Source organism: Bubalus kerabau, chromosome 13 (genome assembly GCF_029407905.1).
Source record: "Bubalus kerabau isolate K-KA32 ecotype Philippines breed swamp buffalo chromosome 13, PCC_UOA_SB_1v2, whole genome shotgun sequence".
NCBI lineage: Eukaryota > Metazoa > Chordata > Mammalia > Artiodactyla > Bovidae > Bubalus > Bubalus kerabau.
The window spans coordinates 81,938,596-81,960,558 of record NC_073636.1 but is presented as its reverse complement, the minus strand read 5'-3'; the positions used below and the strand labels follow the sequence as shown (position 1 = coordinate 81,960,558).

Sequence of the window (21,963 nt, the reverse complement as noted above, 5' to 3'; positions counted from 1 at the left end):
AAAGTTGTATTTCATATTGGAGTATAGTGGTGAGCAGCAGTTGTGTTAGTATGGTTAGCAAAGGATAGCTGCGTTGGTTTCGGGTATATGAAGTGACTCAGTTATACGTGTATGTGTATCTGTTCTTGCTCAGATTCTTTGCCCGTTTAGCTTATTACAGAATATGGAGCCGAGTTCCCTGTGCTACACAGGACATCCTTGTGGGTTATCTATTTTAAATATAGTAAGAAATATGTTCTTTAAAAAAATCCACATAAAAGTGTAATGACTGGAAGGAGAAATTATGTATGGGAAAACAAATCTCAAAAAAAAAAAAAAAGGCTTGTCCAAGAAATGGACAAGCTCTTTGCTCTTCTAATTTATAATAGTGACATTCCTTTCTGAAGTCAGGAACTGGGGCGGGGAGAAGGGGAGAGCGGGGTGGGCGGAGGAAGCTGGGTACATTTTCCTCTGCTGAGCTTGCAGGATTTCACTGAGGATGAGTGAGTCAGGACTGGGAATGGTGTGGAAACGCTGGCCCTTGTCTATCCCTGCTTGCACTGCAGGAGGTTTTGGTTGCCAAATCCATACGTTGGTTGTCCTTGACAACCCCTGTAGGTCTGTTTTTAATAGCTGGCCACACAGGTGAAATTACACTGACTACTTAGCAAACCTTCACCTTTGATCTAGTTAGGGATGTGCGACAGGGAGCGCCTGTGGCCGGAGAGATTATTAACAAATTAAAAGGAGGGGGAGGCAACAAGTTGCAGAAATACAGGAAGTCTGAGGTTTGTCAGTTGTTGAAACATTTGATACTGTCTTTTGAGAGTCGCAGAGCTCTAAGGGCTTTTTTTGGATGACAAAATACTGACATTTAAAAGCAAGGACAACAACGGCAAAATCACACACACACACACACACACACACACACACACACACTGTTCAAACTCAGGAACAGTGGACGGATTCCAAGTCGAGAAGTGCTAGCTTGCGATGTTTCCACTTCACTCTTAAGAGATACGTGTGCTAACAATGTGTCCCTTTCCCATTGATACTATAGTGAGATGAAGTGTTGTCTTCACAAGTTTTGTGCTCATTAAAAAGTGTGCACATGTTACACTTTTATTACTATTTTTTAATTAATAGACTATTTTTCAGGGTGGTATTATAAGCTACAGAAAAACTGAAGCATTACAGAGTGTCGCCATATACCCCCCTCCTGCCTCCACGCAACTTCCCTGTCATTGACACCTTGCGTTTCCCTGTCATTGACACCTTGCGTTACTGCGCTACATTTGGCACAACTAACTGAAATGAGATTATTAACTAAAGCCCATCATTTGCATTAAGATTCATTCTTTACATTGTGCAGCTCTATGCATTTTATGCATAGTAACCTGTATCCACGGCCACCACATCATACAGAAGAGTTTCACTGCCCTAAAAATCCCCCTTTCTGTTCTAGCAAGCAGCCCTTTTAAATTCTGTACTTTCAACAAAACTGCTATTTTTTCCTTTTTTTTTTTTTTCCCCTCTCCAAGGGGCTTTTATTTTAGGAATAGAAGAGAGCTGATTCTCTTCTTTGGCAGAGACCCACGGAAAGTCACTTTGTTTGGCTGCAACATACGTATCCCTGGAAAATCTCCTCTCCTGGTGTTGGTGTTTTTGCCTGTGCAGGAAAATACCAAAACTTGCTTTGCCAAGTACCCAAGAGGAAGCCCCTTTCCCTGGAACAGTAGAGCAGACACGCAAAGAGCTGGCAGGGGCGTGTCCTGCACTCACCTGATTTTATTATTATTTTTTAAATATCTATTCATTCTTGCCCATCTCTTGAAGATGTGACATCTTGCTCCCAATCTCCTCTGTGACATGCCTGGCTGGTGTTAAGCTTGACTTCTAAACTGAAAGATTGAGAGGCATATTGCTGGGCTCTAGGGTAGAGGAACCTACTGAACAACAAGGGTAGAGCACACAGAATATGTAAAGTAGAAAATTATCTTTCTTTATCCTCTCGTTTATTTGCTTGTTGCTACTGTTTTGTTGTTGAGTCACGACTTCATGTCTGACTCTCTGCAGCCCTATGCACTGCAGCACGCCAGGCTTCCCCGTCCTCCACTGTCAAGCTCATGTCTATGGAGTCAGTGATGCCATCTCATCCTCTGCTACCCTCTTCTCCTGCCTTCAGTCTTTCCCAGCATCAGGATCTTTTCCAGTGAGTCAGATCTTTGCATCCCGTGGCCAAAGTAGTGGAGCATCAGTCCTTCCAATGAATAGTTAGGATTGATTTACTTTAGGATTGACTGATTTAATCTCCTTGCAGTCCAAGGGACTCTTAAGAGTCTTCTCCAGCACCACAGTTCAAAAGCTTTATTTGGTATTCAAGAAATATTTGAGTGCCTACCAGGTATCAGGCTCTGCCCGAGACATAGTTCCTGCCCTCAGGGAGCTTAGAGTCTCATTGTGCAAAAGTACTTTAGTCGTGTCCGATTCTTTTCGACCTTATGGACTGCAGCCCACCAAGCTCCTCTGTCCATGGAATTTTCCAGGGAAGAATACTGGAATGGGTTGCCAATTGCTTCTCCAGGGGATCTTCCCTACCCAGGGATTAAGCCCAGGTCTCCTGCATGACAGGCAGATACTTTACTGTCTCGTCTGAGCCACCAGTGGTTAGACTCTCATAGGAGAAGAGAAATACTGAACCTAGGAACTGATACACAAAGCTGGGGCGTGGTGAGTAGGGAGCTATTTGGTTAAGTGAGTCAGGAACGGTTCCTGCAGAGCTGGTATTTTGTGGAGCTGTGAATGAAGTGGGCCGGCAGGCGTGCAAAAGTCTGCAAATGGAGAATTCCAGGCAGAAGAGGGAGCAGACAGGGGGCCGGGGACTGCATCAGTCAGTCAGTTCAGTCGCTCATTCGTGTCCCACTCTTTGCAATCCCACGGACTACAGCACACCAGGCCTCCCTGTCCATCACCAACTCCCGGAGTTTACTCAAACTCATGTCCATCGAGTCAGTGATGCCATCCAGCCATTTCATCCTCTGTCATCCCCTTCTCCTCCTGCCTTCAAGCTTTCCCAGCATCAGGGTCTTTTCCAGTGAGTCAGCTCTTTGCATCAGGTGGCCAAAGTATTGGAGCTTCAATTCAGCTTCAGCATCAGTCCTTCCAATGAACACAATACAGGACTGATCTCTTTTAGGATGGACTGGTTGGATGTCCTTGCAGTCCAAGGGACTCTCAAGAGTCTTCTCCAACACCATAGTTCAAAAGCATCAATTCTTTGGCGCTCAGCTTTCTTTATAGTCCAACTCTCACATCCATACATGACCACTGGAAAAACCATAGCCTTGACTAGATGGATCTTTGTTGGCAAAGTAATGTCTCTGCTTTTTAATATGCTGTCTAGGTTGGTCATAATTTTCCTTCCAAGGAGTAAGCGTCTTTTAATTTCATGGCTGCAGTCACCATCTGCAGTGATTTTGGAGCCCAAAAAAATAAAGTCAGCCACGGTTTCTCCATCTATTTGCCGTGAAGTGATGGGACCAGATGCCATGATCTTCGTTTTCTGAATGTTGAGCGTTAAGCCAACTTTTTCACTCTCCTCTTTCACTTTCATCAAGAGGCTCTTCAGTTCCTCTTCACTTTCTGCCATAGGGTGGTGTCATCTGCATATCTGAGGTTATTGATATTTCTCCTGGCAATCTTGATTCCAGCTTGTGCTTCTTCCAGTCCAGCGTTTCTCATGATGTACTCTGCATATAAGTTAAATAAACAGGGTGACAATATACAGCCTTGACATACTCCTTTTCCTATTTGGAACCAGTCTGTTGTTCCATGTCCAGTTCTAACTGTTACTTCCTGACCCGCATACAGATTTCTCAAGAGGCAGGTCAGGTGGTCTGGTATTCCCATCTCTTTCAGAATTTTCCAGTTTATTGTGATCCACACAGTCAAAGGCTTTGGCATAGTAAATAAAGCAGAAATAGATGTTTTTCTGGAACTCTCTTGCTTTTTCCATGATCCAGCGGATGTTGGCAATTTGATCTCTGGTTCCTCTGCCTTTTCTAAAACCAGCTTGAACATCTGGAAGTTCCCGGTTCACGTATTGCTGAAGCCTGGCTTGGAGAATTTTGAGCATTACTTTACTAGCATGTGAGATAAGCGCAGTTGTGCAGTAGTTTGAACATTCTTTGGCATTGCCTTTCTTTGGGATTGGAATGAAAACTGACCTTTTCCAGTCCTGTGGCTACTGCTGAGTTTTCCAAATTTGCTGGCATATTGATTGCAGCACTTTCACAGCATCATCTTTCAGGATTTGGAATAGCTCACCTGAAATTCCATCACCTCCACTAAACTGCATAGGCTGGATCTTCTGGAGCAAAGGTAAGAACGATGCAATTAGAGCTGATGGAATTGGAAGAGGAGAAAGCTGATAGGAGTATCATTCAGAAAGCGTTGGCTCTCTAAGAATTTAGGATTTTATTATGAAAAAAGATGAGCGCCTGATGGGGAGGCTGTCACTGGATGGCATGGGGTAGGGGGGTGGAGATCACACGAGTCCTGGTAGATCTCTCCTGTCTCCTCCAGACTTCACAGCAGCTGCAGCCTGCTGACACCCAAACAGGCATCCTGAACCTCAGCTTTCCCCCGGCTCCTGCCTTCCTGATCCAGCTCTTCCCTTGACATCTCCCCGAAAGTGTTTAAAACCATCTCAAGTAACTCCCTGGGGGTGTAGTGGTTAGGAGTCTGCACTTTCCTGTAAGCACCCCCCCCCAAAAAAAAAGAAACAAGGAAAGAAAGAGAAAAAAAAAAGGTAGCATTCCTTTTGGGAATCCCCTGGTTGTCCAGTGGTTAGAACTCCGTACTCCCACTGCTGAGGGCCCAGGTTCCATCCTTGACCAGGGTGCTAAGATCCTACAGGTCCTGCAGTATGGCCAAAAAATAAATAAAAGTGAAATAATCTCAGATTTAGCAGAACCCAAGCAGAGCGCTTCATCTTCTCTCCACTCACCCTACTGTTCCCAAAGTCTACCCCAGCTCTGTTAAAGAAAATTCCAGGCTTCTGTTGGCTCTGGCCTAAACCTGGGAGTCAGCCCTGACTGCTCCCTTCACTCAGCTACTGTTTGTACTCCTGAGCAAATCCTGTCGGCTCTGCCTTCAACATTTACTCAGAACCTACTAGATAAACCTCAGCCATTCTCTCTTCCTTGGTTCAGCAGCTCATCATCCCTAACCCAGATTGTTACAATGACCTGAAGCTTTCAATGTTTTCATTCTTGCCCTACCCCCTCACCACCCTTACTCTTAAGATGAAACTGTTAAAACAGACCACATCATCCCTCACCACCAAGCAGCCCTGGCTCCCATCTCGCTCAGGCTGGGGGCTAAGGTCCTTGGGGTAGACTGCTCACGCCGTGACCCGTGCTTTCTGAATTCATCCGCTCAGCTCAGTCACAATGGGTCCCTTGTCCTGCCGTGGTCCTACCTCAGGGCCTTTGCTTGTGCTGTGACAGCTACTTGGCTGCTCCCTCAGAGCAATGCGTGACTTGCTCTTTCACCTACTTTAGGTCTTTCTCTTCTGTAAAAAGCCAGGCGGTCAGTATTAGGCCCTGTGGGACACATGGGCTCTTGGTGACAGTACTCGGGCCAATGCCGCGCAGCAGGGACATGGACAGTAAACGATGATGCAATAAAACTTTATTTATGGACAGTGAGATGGAGCTTCATACGATTGTCATGTGTTCCCACATGTTGCTCTTCTTTTGATTTTTATTCCAACAAGTTAAAAATGGAAGAGCCGTTCTTAGCTCACAGCTGTATAAAAAGTCAGTGGGCTGGAGTGGCCCTCATTCCTGGTGCATCCACTCGCCTCAGAGATGACTTCCCTGCCCAACCTCCCCAAAATGCTAGGCACGCACCCTGCCACACACACACACACACACACACACACACACATACACACACATCCTTTTCTTCATAGCCTTCTCTCTTACTAGCTTATCACCATCTGGTTTTCTCTATATTTAACTTACTATCTTGTTTATGGGTATTATTTTGTAGTCTCTCCTCCTAAACCTCCACCTACAAGCTCCATGAGGGCAGGGATTTTTGTTTGTTTGGCACACCGATGTGTCCCGACATCCCGGAGGTCCTGGCCTGTACGGGGGGCTCAGGGCGAGGCCGTTGACTGGAGGCGAGCGGACTCTCACGGTGGTCCCAGGGGCAGGGGTGCCGCCTTTGTTAAGCACATGCTCTGCGCAGGCACGGGGCGCAGGCTTCCTTCAGATGCCACGTGGAACACCCTCCGGCTGAGAGGAGGGCTTGGCACGGGAGACCAGATGTTTGCGGGCGACCACGACGGGGGGTGGTGGGCAGGGGTGGACTTCGGTTCCCAGACCCGGGTCTGGCTCCGAATAACCCGACAGAGTTTTCCAGAAATGGAGTCTCTCCGGCCGCAGGCTATGCTCACCAAAATTCTAATCCCTTGAGAGACAGACAGTTGGGAGATTAAATCCAGACTCCACCAAATACTGACCAAATGACCTTGGACGAGTCACTTAATCTTCCTGAGTGTTCACTATGGCGTGGGGACCATAATTACCTCATGGAATTGTCACGAGGGCTCCATGAGCTCAGGCGAGCCAATCTGTCTGCATGGTGCTTGGCACATGTTTGCAATAAATAGCAGCTCTTATTTACTTTTCATGAGAAAGGCATCCTCATGGGGGGAATAAATAATGAGATATGGATGAGCAAAAATAAGACAGAGAATAAGGTCATTCCACTTCCCCAAAATAACTACAGATAAGATTTTTTTTTTTCCTGGTGTACGTCCTTCTAGATTCTGATCTCCCTGTGTGCTTTTTAACACAGTACGGAGAACTGGTTTGCCTGTCGTCTTAAACAGCACCAAGGAATCAACTCTGACTCTGATCAAGGTTCTAAGTCTAACTCCTGGCTTACAGCGAGTCCAGAGAACAAAGAAGCAAGTTAAACTTGTCGACAAGGGGGTTAGAATCAGCAGAGTCTGAACTGTGGACATGTCTGCAGGACAAACACCCCGGTTTCTTCCCTAAATACACTGCTGGGGTAAAAAGGTCAGGAGCATCGCAGGGAGCAGAGCGCTCCAGCAGAACTCTCTGTGTTGATGGCAGCGTTCTGTGCGTTCTGTACGTGTGGCTATTTCACACTTGTGAGGCAGCCAAAGGACTGCATTTTTAATTTAAATTCAAATAGCCTCGTGTGGCTGGTGGCTACCATGCGGAGCTGTGCAGCTATAGATTAAAAGGGGCTGGTGGGGGATAAAATGGGAGACTGGGATTGATGCATACACGTTGCTGTGTATAAAACAGAGAACTCATAAGAACTTGCTTTATAACACAAGGAGCTGTACTCAATACTCTGTAATGGCCTAGATGGGAAAAGGGTCCAAAAAAGAGGGGATATGTGTATATATATATATAACTGATTTGCTTTATTATACAACAGAGACTAACACAACACTGTGAATCAACTCTACTCCAATAAAAATTTTAAAATAAATAAAAATAAAAGGGACTGAGAGGCATGTTAGCAGCTGCATTGCAAACACTCTGGTTAGATTCTTAGTCAAACAAATGAACCTTCAAGAATAGAAATCTATGAGACAACTTAAACACCGACAAAACCTGTGGTGATTAGAGACATTGCTAATTGTGATAATGACGCTGTGGTTAAGCTTTCTAAGAAGCCCTTATCTTTTAGAGATACTAACATATCAGTAGATGAAGTTACATGATACCTACAATTTTTATCATACCGTAGTGGAGGGAGTGGCGTGCAGAGGATGTAAGTGGTCCCTCAATGGAAGCTTGATCGGTGTGGAAGCTGTATAATGGGAAGATGGAGGTCCCTTATTCTCTTTTCTCTACCTAATATTTGCTTGGCATTGTCCATAGTAAAGAAAAGTGCCATAAAAACCACTTAATCAATTGGTTTTTACGTGTATGTCTTTCTTCCTTAGGGAGCTCCATTATACGTGAATACTGACATTTATAAATGAAAAGCCATCCATTCTAAAATTATTATTAAAGAGTTTTAAGTAGAAGATAGGGTCGGGCTTTTTATAAAATTCACAGTTAAGCCCAAGTTACCAGCTTCCTTCAAGAGGCCTGAGATCACTTGTATTCTTTTCTTTGTGATATTCTCATGTCAAACAGACAGGCTAGGACGGAGCCCCTGCTTGCCTCAGTATCTGTATCCCTTTCTCTGTCAGCGATAAAATGTCCAACTTTTAGTTGGCACATGGCCATCCAGGCAAAAGAGCATTTTCCTAGCTTCCTTTACACCTGAGGATAGTTGTGTGACTACATTCTGACCAAAGGTTTTTAAAGGGAAGTGGTATACACGACTTCCCAGAAATATCTTTAAAGAGGTATGTCTCTTTTTCCGATCTCCCCTCCACTTCCTGCTTGTTGGAATGTGTTCTGATGGCTGGAGCCTGAGCAGCCACATTAGATCTTGAGTCAGATGCTTCATGAAAGAATGGTAGAATGGAAGAATAAGATAGAGTCCATCTCCTGGCACGATGGAGTGCCACACAGCCCTAGACTACTTCCAAGTTTACTTTTCATGAAGGAGAACAAAGCTCTTACCCCGTGTTTTCTGGTGTTCAGAACTAGTTCTGATCCTAATTAATATAGTTAATGAATATAATATTAATATACCTAATTAATATAATTAATAGTTTTAAAGTCCCTAATATTTGCTGCTTACCTTGTAGGTTGTATCATGTTAATTGCTGTGAGGGAAACAAGGTAAAAGTTGTAAATTCAATTTAATTGAGAGAAAGGTACACAAAATATAAGATGATTAATTAAGATAAGCAGGCATGCTCAGTTGCTCAGCCATGTCTGACCCTTTGTGACCCTGTGGCCTATAGCCCACCAGGCCTCTCTGTCCATGGGGCTTCCCAGGCCAGAATACTGCAGCAGGTAGCCATTCCCTTCTCCAGGGGAGTTTCCCAACCTAAGGATTGAACTCATCTCTCTTGCATCTACACTGGCGGATTCTTTACCACTGCACCATCTGGGAAGTCCCAGTTAAGATACGATTAAATAGTTATTACTAGTTAGCGCCTGTCGGTTACTTCTTGTGTGCCAGATATTGTCCTAAGCAGTTTACATGCGTTTAGTCCTCAAAATGAGACTGAGAGTTATTATCACTCCCATTTACAACTGAGAAAACAGAAGCCCAGAGACGCCTAGTAACTTGTCCAGGGTCAGACAGCTTATAAACTGGGAGAGAGGACAGACAGATGGTATTGATTAGGAAGGTTTCAGAAGGAGAGAAGAAGCTACGGTTAGCTGGCAAATCTGTAAAGAAGACAAGATCTTGATTCATTCAACAAATATTTGTCGAGTGCTTGCTGTGGGTCGGATACCATTCAGGGTGAGCATGGAGCAAGCCTGGGGCCTAGATTCTAGAGGATGTGAAGAAAGAGTCAGCTGTGATTGGGAGGCAAGGCTGCCATGTGGCACAACACCGAGGCACGGCTCTACAAATGGCGCCCCCTGGAGTTGTGCAAACCCACTGCCGTGACCCTGAACTTGAGGCTCACAGGCTGAATGTGGCCGAGACGCATATTGGTTGGTATGAGGTGTTTAGAGGGCTTCCCTGGTGGCTCAGATGGTAAAGAATCTGCCTGCAATGTAGGAGACTCAGGTTCGATCCCAGGGTCAGGAAGATGCCCTGGAGAAGGGAATGGCAACCCACTCCAGTGGTGTTTAGAAAGTTGAGAGACTTCACAAATATCAAGTAAAAACTCAGATATTTGGTTCCTTTCAGAACCAAAAGCGGTTCATTCATCAATATTCAAAAGCGGAATATTCATCAACATTAAAGCAGCATGTCCAGCCCTCGGCATCCGGCAGATACTGCACACGGCGGCCCGCCCCGGAGCCCCCATACAGGGCAGCACGGTTGCTGGCGGCCGCTGCGGGACGGGAGACGGTCAACGCCCTGCGCCCCGTGCGAACATCACAGGGCTCACGGTCTTCTCTCTCTCCTCCCAGTTACCAGAGCAGCAGGTATTTTGAAACCCAAATCTTCTGGAATATTCTTAGAATCTGACGGAAAGCTTTTGAGAGCTTTCCAAGCTGAGGCACCAGTAATGACGACCTGGCTGCCCTGCCTCGCCATCGCAGTATCGAGGAGACTTCCAGAAGACAAAGAAGCTGCTTCATTCTATGCGCGGAAAACAGGACTATTTTCTTCTTCTTTTTTCAAAGGAACCCCCAACCCCTAACAACAAAAATCTAGAGGCCTATTTAACATTAAAAAATAATAATTAGGGGCTTTTCTGGTGGCTCAGTGATAAAGAATTCAGGAGACACAGGTTCCATCCCTGATCTGGGAAGATGCCACACGCGGCAGAGCAACTAAGCCCAACGCCCCACAACTACTGAGCCTGTGCTCTAGAGCCCGAAAACTGCAGCTACCGAAGCGCCTGCACCCCAGAGCTCCTGCTCCTCACACCAAGGAAAGCCGCGGCAAGGAGAAGTCCGCGCTCCTCAACCGGAGAGCAGGCCCTGCTCACCGCAACCGGAGAGAAGCCCGAGCAGGAAGGGAGACCCCGCACAGCCAAAAGTAAATAAATAGAATTCAGAGAAAGAGGTAATAATTAAAAATAGATACGCATGCACATTTTGCAAATCAGTAAGACGAAAATCAATACATGTGAAAGGTTTACATCCTCTTGGATGCAGACTAGGAATTAGGCGAAGCGGGGGTGGGGGGCGTGTCTTTGCCGTCCATGCCTGGCATGACTGGCCCCGCAACAGTGCTCACCATCCTCCCCACGCCAGAGTCTCCCTGACCCATCGTCATCTTTTGGCTCCTCCTATTTTCATGCTCTTCCCTACCCCACGGTCTTTGCACCACAGAGTCCCTTTTCTTAGAATCTCGTCCTTTTTCTAACGCCGCCCTGTCTATTCCTCCCAACTCTGACTTTAATATAGAGGATTTCTATTCACCCTGCAGGTCTCAGCTCAACTATCCCTCCTACGTGGAAGCCTTAACTGGTTTCCAACTTCCACCACCTCCAGGGCTTGTGTTTGTATATATATGTATGTATACTGTTGTTGTTCAGTCACTCAGTCACGTCAGACTCTTTGCGACCCCAAGGACTGCAGCACACCAGGCCTCCCTGTCCATCACCAACTCCCGGAGCTTGTTCAGACTCATGCCCATTGAGTCGGTGATGCCATCCTCTGTCATTCCCCTTCTCTTCCCGCCTTCAATCTTTCCCAGCATCAGTGTCTTTTCCAGTGAATCACTTCTTCGCATCAGGTGGCCAAAGTATTGGAGCTTCAGCTGCAGCATCAGTCCTTCCAATGAATATTCAGGGTTGATTTCCTTTAGGATAGACTGGTTGGATCTCCTTGCAGTCCTAGGGACTCTAAAGAGTCTTCTCCAGCACCACAGTTAGAAAGCATCAACTCTTCGGCACTCAGCCTTCTTTATGGACCAACTCTCACATCTATCTATCTATCTATCTATATATATATATTCCCAGAGTGCCAGGGCTGAACTGAATCATGACTGTAGGGGGTCCGATATATTTTTGCCTGTGTGGGTCACTTCTTCCATAAAAGGATGTTAAAAATTGTATTTTGCAACTTCAGATATATAAATGAATAAAGTTGAAGGTAATCCAGGCTGGACTTATTATGATATATTCATGATTATTATATTCATGTTTTTTCTTCTGACTTTAAAAGAAGTGAAAATATAGACATTTTTGTGGGCTCCTAAAAGTATCATAGACCCTGGGTACTGTACCCTTATTCCACACAGAGAATCTGGCCTTCACGGCAAAGCTGTAATTTTTCTATTGCACACATATCCCAGCTGTTGTTAGCTGTTTCTGTGAGGTGCAGACTAAGAAGCTTACATCTCTGACTTCCCTGGTGGTCCAGTGGTTAGAACGCTGCACTTCCATTGCTCAGGGCCCCGGTTTGATCCCTTGTCAGGGAACTCAGGTCCCCAAGCCTTGGGGCCAAAAAAACAAAACACAGAACACCCGCATCTGATCCCCCGGGGGGTCGCATGCAGAGTGTGAGACCTCTAGTGCCCCAGGGAAGGGCCTTCTCAGGGGGCCAAGCCCCCTTGCATTTTTCATCAAGCCTGTGGTCGTGCTAACGCTCACGAATGACTGAGACCCACTGCAGCTCACTGTGTAAGGCTGTTGGGTGCTTGTGCCTAGTCTCGCAGCCGTGTCGGACTCTTTGCGACCCCGGACCGTGGCCCTCCAGGCTCCTCTGTCCATGGGGTTCTCCAGGCAAGAATACTGGAGTGAGTTGCCATGCGCTCCTCCAGGGGATCTTCCCGACCCAGGGATCGAACCCAGGTCTTGCTCATTGCAGGCAGAGTCGTTACCGTCTGAGCCACTGGAGGTTGACAAGTCTGTCAACCTGGCTAAAGTTCTGAATCCAGTTGGGACCCTTTTGTGTGTGTGCAGTTGTGTACCAGCACAGGTCCCCGTACATAGTAGGTGTTCGATAAATTTTCAGTGACTGAGGGAAAAAAAGGTACCTGGACATATTTCACGAGGCTCCCATTTTGCCTTGGTTGTAGGAAGGTACCTCTGTTTTCAAGGACCTGTGAGCCTGATCTATCAGTGTACCTCCTTCCCCTAAAATACTGCCTGGCAGAATGGGTCTACAATAGATGACCTAGTGAATGGTAGTCCAGGGGTGTGAAAATTTGACCCATTGCACACTTCATGATTTCACCCAGATTACAGATCGTCATTTCATCAGTCTCTCTCCTCTTTCCTTTTTGGCCTCATTGTGTGCCATCTCAGTTCCCTGACCAGGGATTGAACCCGTGCGCCCTGCACTGAGAATGTGGTGTCTTAACCACTGGACCTCCACGGAAGTCCCGTAAATGTCTCCTTTATCTATTTGAGCTTGAAGTTTGTGATGCCAGAGACATAGGATATCCGTGGATTTCACACAGGTGATTCACTTGGCTGAACGTGCTTACTGTGTTTTCTTTTAGTTGAGGTTTGGGTGAATGAGAAACATCCTGCATATGGTAGAGAGAAAGAAGGCTCCTTCTCCACAGAGAAGGGATTGACACAGCCTTTTGCATTCACAGTGTTTGGCTTTAGCAGTATAACTTTCTCATGTGAATAAGAATTTAAAACTTCACTGAGCTCTTTCATGCAATAAAATCATTTCAACTTTCTCTGTGGGATTTACATTGAGTTCACTTTAAGATGAGAATCTTCAGGTCTTTTCATTAACCACAGATTGGAGAGCTTAATTCAATTACACTTGTCATAGCCTTTGTGTGTGTTCTTTAGTGGTTAGCAACTTGATAATAATAAGTTTTAATGACCCGTATAAATTCTGTATATTTCAACTGAGTCCCAGAGAGAGTGTTTCTTCCTTAAAATGGCACTGCAATATCCATAAAGAGGGTTCTGCACTTAAAGTGTGTGTGTGTGTGTGTGTAAAAATGGAGACCTTTTTTTTTTCACTTCCCCTTTAGAAGGAGGAAGAGATAAATCATGAGAACAGAACTCATATTAGGAATCTGGTCCACAAAAAGAAGTTTCCAGGGAATGCTGTGAAGTCCATGTAGGTAAAAGTTAAGACACCTCTATCTCATCATGAATGATTAGTCAATTCAGAATGAAAGTATTGAAGAATTACTGAAGAATTAGGGATCATCCACAATTCTTTCTTTCTACTGTGGTTTATTTTATTGATATCCAAACTTGTTTCATAAAAGATGTCGTATTTCCTGTACTACACATGTTTAAAGACTGGAAAATATTTCCTGTACATTTAAAAATGTATAAGAAATACTTATTTATATACATATAAATATATTTTAGTATGTATTTAGAATATATAAAATCTGAAACAAAGCTTTTATTTGTGGACATCTGAGTAACTGGAGAACATAATTAAACAAGTTCTGTATTTTCTCAAGCATTTTGGCAAGATTGAATTTGCTGTTTGCTTGGTCATGTTTGTTTCCTTCTGGTTTCTTTCTAGTTTGCTTGTTGATCGCTTGTTTTCTTTTTTAAGATAGTTAACTCTGAGTCCTTCAGCTAGTGAATAAAATCCTCTACGTTTTAACATTCTACAGTTTGCTTCATAAGCATTTAAAGTGAATTTAAATGCATCTGCTTGTTCAAAGCTAAGGTATCTAGTGCTCCCTAGAAAGATAGGTCTTATTTGCTAGCCAGTCTGACTTTGCTAGGGAACCACAACTGACTGATGTTGCAACAAAATGATTGACTCAAGCATTTAAAGGGGATATTAATGGGTAGAAATACAGTGTTGCTGCACATCCATGCCATAGCCCTGCTCTTTCTCAGTGGGTCGAAGCGCTCGACTGAATCCCAGACTCCGGAGTAAGATTTCCCCACCTTTCACCTACACTCCTTTGACTTCAGGGGAAAAAAAAATCTGTCTCTGGGACAAAGGTCAACGAGCTAACTTCATTGAAGGTCTGCAGGCTGCTTTAACGCCTGAAGGCAGCTAGGGGTAATGGTTCTGAGCCTGGCACCTGGCTGTGTGATCTAGGGCATCTGTGAACTGGCCTTTCTGTGCCTCTTCCCTCCTCTACAAGATGGTATCTGCCCCACCTGGGGCAGTAGGAAGGCTCCACAAAGCCCAGACATAGAATGCTTAGAACAGTACTTGCAGACGTGGGCGTGAGCTGTATCAAACTGTTTGTGTTATTGTGGTGTGAGTTGGTGATGACCCCCTCCCCACCCAAAGGCTGCTGCTGCTGCTACTGCTTAGTCGCTTCAGTCGCGTCCGACTCTGCGTGACCCCATAGACGGCTGCCCACCAGGCTCCCCCGTCCCTGGGATTCTCCAGGCAAGAACACTGGAGTGGGTTGCCATTTCCTTCTCCAATCGCCCAAAGGCTACAGCTTAGCAAATAAGAGTGTACTCAGGAGGGAGAGATCTGTACCCACGGGGGGAGAGGCATCAGCTACAAGAACAAAGTTTTCTTTTATGTATTTTGAAAATGGGATCCTTCACAGAAGACAGTAAAGAAGAGAAAACGGACTTCTTCCAGCCTGTGGCATCAGGAAGGAGGGACTTTTAGAGCCACAGGGACTTTTAGCTGAGTAATAAAGTAATATTCCTCACGAACACCACCCTCCACCCTCCCCGGGATCGTAAAACAGAATGTTCAAGGTCTCCTAGGTATTTTACAAAAATCACTTGAGAAAGGTTGCCCCCTGATCATCAATTTCTAGCCAGTGCTCACTGGGCATATTCTAAGTAAGTGAAACCCAAACAGCTGTTTAATGGTTTGTCACGAAGCTCTGAACTCCTTTTTCTCCTGGTGTTAGCAGTAAACATCCATTGTGTGAATTACACCATGTGAGTTACACAAAAATGATAAGATAGTTTTTAAAAATGATTTTTCTCTAAATAACCAAAAAAGTGATCACTGTTTTAAAAAATGTGACAAATAAACACCCATACAGAGAGGAAATTAAAAATTACCAGTGATTATTAATAACATCTTAGTGGATGAGAAAGGATTTTTTAAAAAGATCCCTCGTATGTGGGATTTTTTTTTTTTAGGTGTGGGGATAAAATAAGACCAAAATAAACTTAGGGAGAAGAAGAGGAAGCTATTCTACACAAGTGCCAGAATGGGAGACCACTTCCTTTTCAAATAGGTGCATCCTCCTCATTGTGAAATGGGAGCAGAATCTTCAAGGTAGGGAGCAGAAACAAGAAAATTCCTTGGGAATCCTAGGAGTTGAAAAGCACAGGTTTAATGTAACAGCAGCGGGCACAGGAGCTGACAGACTCTGTCTGTACAGAACTGGACGTGCAGAGCCAAGTTACAAGGGACAGGGTGTGTCAGAGGAAGGCCAGTTCTCTTTGCCAGAAGTCCTGGATTTAAGTTTGAGCTCTGCAATTAACTAACTTGGTGACCTTAGAAAGGTCAAAGTCTCTCTGAGGCACTATTTCCTAATCTGTGAAATGGGACCATATACTTCCTTTTTCTCCCTTGCAGAGTCATATTAAGATAATGTATCTGAAAAATCCCTTCAGTAGTACAATGCAAACAGACTGTTAAGAAGGCACAATTCCAAGCTGCTTTGTATTGTTTGGATCAAAGCATTATTTCCTTGTCTACATTATTTACCTACATGGACTTCCAGTTGTTTGTAAAGATGAAATGAGTTGGCTCCCCAGGGCCTGTTCAGAAACTCTGGTGGTTTAATTCTGTGCACATTTATCTAAAGTCATGTTTTTAAAAATAAGTATCTAGAAATATGCTTCCTCAGCTGTCCCGAGGTTAAAACCACCTCACTCACAGTTTATTCCCGACTGAACATTTGTTGACTGTTTTTGGACACCGTTTAATGGCCTAAGCTGAAGCACTCTTGATAAATGGATCAAGAAGGCAGTATTTCCTCGCCAAACACATTCTCATCTGTACCCCATCTCTGGCCAAATTCTGTAGGGCTCCGGCCATAAATATGTAATGCCTCCTAGGAACACGGGCCTGCCTATCTGCGGGCCCACGCCCATCTGCTGCTCCACACGAAACTTGGAGGCAGGCCAGGCTATGGCCAAATAATGAGTGTGCCAGAATGAGTTAATCTCAGGCCCTCCAGAGCATCGGAGGGGGCCAGAGCCCCTCCAGCCTGGACCTGGGCGGCTGCAGAGGCCATTCTGGTGGGGCAGTAACCCTTGGGGGCAGCAGGAGCCTTTGTGAAATTACAGCAGTGTTGTGCTAATTTGGTGTCGGCTCCTTGGATGTAGGCCATGGTTACTGGTTGGCTTTTCTGAGTCTGCTTTTGGCAAGGTAGGAAAGGAGAGAAAAAAATGCTGTAAGCAAGTTTCGAAATCTTAGATCATTTCATGAATGACTCAGTGTTTCCTTTTGGAAAAGTGCAATAATTGACATTCATTAATAACTTAACTAAAATGAAAAAAAAAAAAAAAAGGTTCTAAATGTCCAGGAGCCCTTTGTGCTATCTGAACACAACCATCCTCCAATCTTCATTTTTATAGCTTCCAGAGGAATTTCATTCACTTGATAACGTGGACTTGTTGAAAAATAAACTGTCACATACTTCCTCCTTCAGGCTTCCTGTTCTTTCTGAGAAAAGCATTGAAGTTGTCTTTTTCTTTCTTTTTTTCCTTTTTTTTTCCATTTAAAAATGCAAAATATGAAGTATCAATTAACACATTGTACAATTTAAACTTACATTATCTTCTTTGTCAGTTATACCTCTATGGACTGGGAAACAAATTTCAAAATATAGAGCTATTACCCTTCTTTATAAGACTAATTCTATTCAGACAAGAAGAGACTAGCAAGTTCTTTATCTCTTCACAGAACGAGAAAATCATACAGTATATTTCTTTAGTGTATGAAGTAAATAACAAAATATGTTTCAGATATTATGTTTAATTCATTTGGGCACATTTCAGTTTTAGAATAAAAAAACCCAAAACAACAAAAACCTCTCTCTCTTTCTGTCTCTCTCAACACAGAAAAAATCCTGGTTTTAACACAGAAGACACCCATTTTTCTGGCATTAGTACTGTAGAATCCAGCTTCAGAGTTATAAACCCAGAAGATGTCTCCAATGACTCATTACTGGAATAAATGTTTCTAATGTTAAAGGTATGCAAATAGAGCTTAATCGGCGAAGGAGGACTCTGCAATTCAATAAATACGGTTGAGAATGTTAGTGTGGTTACTGTGGACTCTATTTGCATACAGGCTTATCTTGTTTTTAAAGCAGTAAGAAAAAAAAAGAGGAGGGAGAGGAAAAATCCTAACTTTCACCACATGTTCTCAAAATGTAATCTTATAATAAGGCCCATTAACAAGCAAAAAAAAAAAAAAAGAGAGAAAGGAAAAAGTACTTAATGAGGAAGAATGCTACACATTAGAAACATTTTCTAGAATGTAGAAGGCAAAAAAGGCACTAGCCTCAGGACACCTTACAGAGAAAATTCCGCCATCAAACTTGTTTTTGTCACTCATGTCTGGTGGGTTAGACTGGGGCTGATTCGTGGCTACTGTGGTCGCAGGTGCCCTGCTCAGCCTGTGGACTCATCATTGCGTGGGTCCCTGGCTAGTTCCCCAGGCCAGAGAGAGAGGCTCCATTCCAGCAGAAGGGCAAAAAGGACAAAACAGGAGACGGCCCCGTGGCAGAGTCTCAGGCTGTACAGCAAATCACAAATCTTGCCACGTTTGATGCTGGGCATTCAAGCCAGAATCACTCGTCCTCATTCTGCAAGAAAAGCTCAACCTGTCCATCTGTGTCCATCTGTGTGAGCACATGTGAGCCACTTCGTGCTCCGGAAGACATGCGCTCGCATGCAAGTCCTCTTCCATGTGCCGGTGGAAATACTGCAAGGAAACAGACTGGGCAAAGTTCATACTGACTCAGGAAGAGAATGGATTTCAAGCTGCAGAACGTGGCTGAGTGACTCACACCCACGGTGGAGCAGGGTGGGCCGGGAAGAGCGCATCACAGGTAGACGCCTGGACGGGTGGCGCCCAAGACAGACCGCCCCGGGTCCTGCGCATCTTCACCTCCAGGGGCGGGTTTACCGCCTTCGACCATGGCGTGCTGGAGAGACGCGAGAAAAACGCCCCAGAGTGGAAACAAATACAAATGCTGTGAAGATTCACTTCATAATCGCCCTTAGGGATTTCTGTTTTATACAATTAGACAATCTGGCTTTGGGGGCGTTGTCGAGGCTGTTCTGACAGTTTACTCGTGGACAAGATGAAGCCGGAGTCGTAGTTTTAGCTGCTGTGCCCCTCCCACCCCAAAGTGTGATTCTGAAGTGGAAAGCGAGAAACAGGAGCAGTGGTAAGAATCTTAGGTCCTGAGACGCAGAGGTGGTGTGCCTGTTTGCAGAGCTTGGTGCCTGCAGATTGTAATGCAAACATATGTATTCCTGGACTTAAAAAATCTACAGTTTGCATTTTGTCCCATTCTAATACCTGCCTCTGATGTCAAATTCAGGAAGCACAGGGAGGGACAGAGAAAAAGCCTGTCCCCACCCCCCCACCCCCCCGCCCCCTTTTACTATGTCCCCTCCTTGGAGGTCACCACTAAGACCAGAGTGAAGATTTTTCGAAGGAGATAATTACCCTGCCAATTTGGTTTCCTTTACAGTGTAAATACCTCTTTTGTGGCATTTATTCCTGGATAATTTGCTCTGAAATATCTTAACATAGAAGGGAAATAAAAGTGTTTCCGTGGTATGATAGGCTTTACCTATTAGGGTTTTAATTCAACTATCAGTGAAGCCCTTTATTCCGTTTCCCCTGATATTCTGCCCCATTCTACAGACCAAAAGGAATTGGAGGTGGGGTACGGGGAGGGGGGTGTTCTGTACAACATTTGCATTTTAAAAATCTTTATAAGAGAAAGCAAGGCGTGAGTTAAGAAGTTAACATTTTGGACATATGAGAAAAATCATCATGGTAAAGGATCAGGGGAAGAAAAGCAGAAGAAAACCAAGTACTGTGCCGTTTTTCAGAAGCTGCCAGGAAACCCTCCAATTTAGGAAACGTGGTTGTTTCTGAGGGTCATGTGTTGGGTTTATGGGTGTTTTCTTCCACTTTCAAATTTCCTATCATGAACAGTAAGTCTTTCTAATCATAAACATTCAAAAGTATCTTTTATATATTCCATATTATGTCTAGAATGTATCCTCTAGTATTTTCTCAGTGATATTGTAAAATTTGAGAACTCCTATATTTAAAGTATGGCAGGTGCATAGACTTAGTAACAGTATTCTCCTAGCGTATTGTGGGTTATCCTGAATAATTCTGATTCATCTCCTGTGGGCTCTGTCTCCTAGTCACATTTGTTCGACATGTTACAGAGACTTTCACCAGATAGATAGCATTTCAGCAGCTATCCCTGCAGTTTGGAAGTTGGTATTTTTAACACTATTCAAGATAGTCTGTATCAGGTCAACAAAGAGAAATTAAACTTGAATACTGAAGATCTGGTCAGCTTTTCTTGAAGAGTTGGTCTTTACACCTGAGAATGGATTACAGACACTCCATCTCATGTTTCTAGATGCAGGTATAGCATCTTGGCTTGATCAGCTTCATGTTTCATTTATATTGTAATGTTATTTTTCAGTTGTATGCCTGTGTGGGTTTAAAGTAAAAAGGACAAAAATAAGCTTGGGGGGGGGATAATTTTCATTGGTTTCAAATGTTCCAATAAACTCAAACCCATATACTCTTGCTCAAGAATTCCTTTGCCAGGTTATTACAGACTTGCTTGCCATGTCTCTTTAGTTTTCTCTTATTTTCTTCATCTTAGGAACCATAGAAGATATCATGCAGGCTGGGTCAGAAAATGTAAATATTTTCAAAAAACTCAAATACTCAAGAGTTAAAAAAAAAAAATCAGATCTCTGCTCCTAAAAACAACTAACAGTTTAAGAATCAGAAAATAGCAAAACCAATCGTACACCCCCCGAGGAAAAAAGAATATATATTTTTTCACATTATGTTCAATTTTGTTATCTTCAACTGTAGTTCCCACTACAAACATCCCAATAAACGGCAGTCTGTATGACTAAGGGAATACTCTAACTTATGATCTGCTGATAGGCAGAGAAATATCAACAGGCCAGGAGGCCTCCTGAGTCACTATCTGACGCTGGCACCGCAGACGGCCCAGCTGGTTGATGAGGGGCAGTGGTTGTACCGAAAGCATCGCAAGTTTGCGAAGATTATCTCGGCCCATTGAACGACTTCAGGGAGAGACCATTCACACTGGATTCTCCGCGACCAGAACACAGTAGAATATGGGTGAATGGTGGGTGCCCTGTGTTCCGAGTAGCAGCTTTGAACCATTACAGGTTGAAATTCCTGGTGGGTGCCCTGTGTTCCGAGTAGCAGCTTTGAACCATCACAGGTTGACATTCCAGGGTTCCTCTGATGAATTTTCAGTGTTGAGCTGCATACTTGAAAACTCAGAAAAACATAACATCTATGGTAACTTGGAAAAGTGCAGAGAAGGGCAGAAATTGCTTGTTTTTTTGTTTTTTTGGGTTTTTTTTTGCCAAGTATTAACAGATTTTATTGTTAAAACAGTAACAACAAAAAATGAGACTACGGGTATGCAGTGCCATGTCAATCCAAAGAGCAGTTCTGATCTAGAACTGGCAATGTGTAACTAACTAAGCGTAACTATTATAAATGTATGACTCTACGTTCTATGTCAAGACAAGCTCTCAGCTACAGAATTCTGAAAATCCTCACACTCCATCTTCCAAGGTCCCAGCAAAGGGGAAAGGGACTTTTAGTCTGAAAGTAAGAGTAGTGATGGAGGTGCTGGTACTGATAACCACCCCAGGCCTCGCTCCTGGGTTACCAGGGGAGGAATCTGAGACATCAGAGCAGGAAGGTTGGAGAAGAGGGGCCCGTTCCACACGGCTCTGTGGCTTCAGAAAACATGCGTCTTAAGTTACGTTTTTAAACACTGTTTCCCCCAGCCCTAAAATGCATCCAGGAGAAAGAAGCTGGCTTAAACGCAAAGAAAAAATATGGAACGCTTCACGAATTTGCGTGTCATCCTTGCGCAGGGGCCATGCTAATCTTCTCTGTATCGTTCAGATTTTAGTATATGTGCTGCCGAAGCGAGCACCAGAAATTGCTTTTTAACACACAGAGATGGAGGGAGACAAAACTTGAGTGTGAATTCAGACGTCATCTTTTTTCACAAGCAGAACTCTCAGATAAAAATAATATCCCTAAAATGTTTATAAGAATAGTTTTATATCAATTTTGATTTCCTTAAAGGTGAGACAGCTTCTTGGGTTTGGGATTCTCTTACAAAGTACTGTGTTTACAAACATTATTTTCAAGACAAAAAAAAATAATCTATGACACCTTGATGTCTCCAAAAAGACAATATGGGAATTTCCGGGCAGTCCAGTGGTTAAGATTC

The 21,963-nt window shown here is 44.0% G+C and overlaps 1 non-coding gene across 1 annotated transcript; it reads right to left on the bottom strand.

The window, feature by feature from the left end:
- Positions 1 to 21,553: 21,553 nt before the first annotated feature.
- LOC129626308 (U6 spliceosomal RNA) lies at positions 21,554 to 21,660 on the bottom strand. The gene has a single exon (XR_008701915.1). It is a non-coding gene; the product is annotated as a U6 spliceosomal RNA (small nuclear RNA).
- Between the last annotated feature and the right edge of the window lie 303 nt (positions 21,661 to 21,963).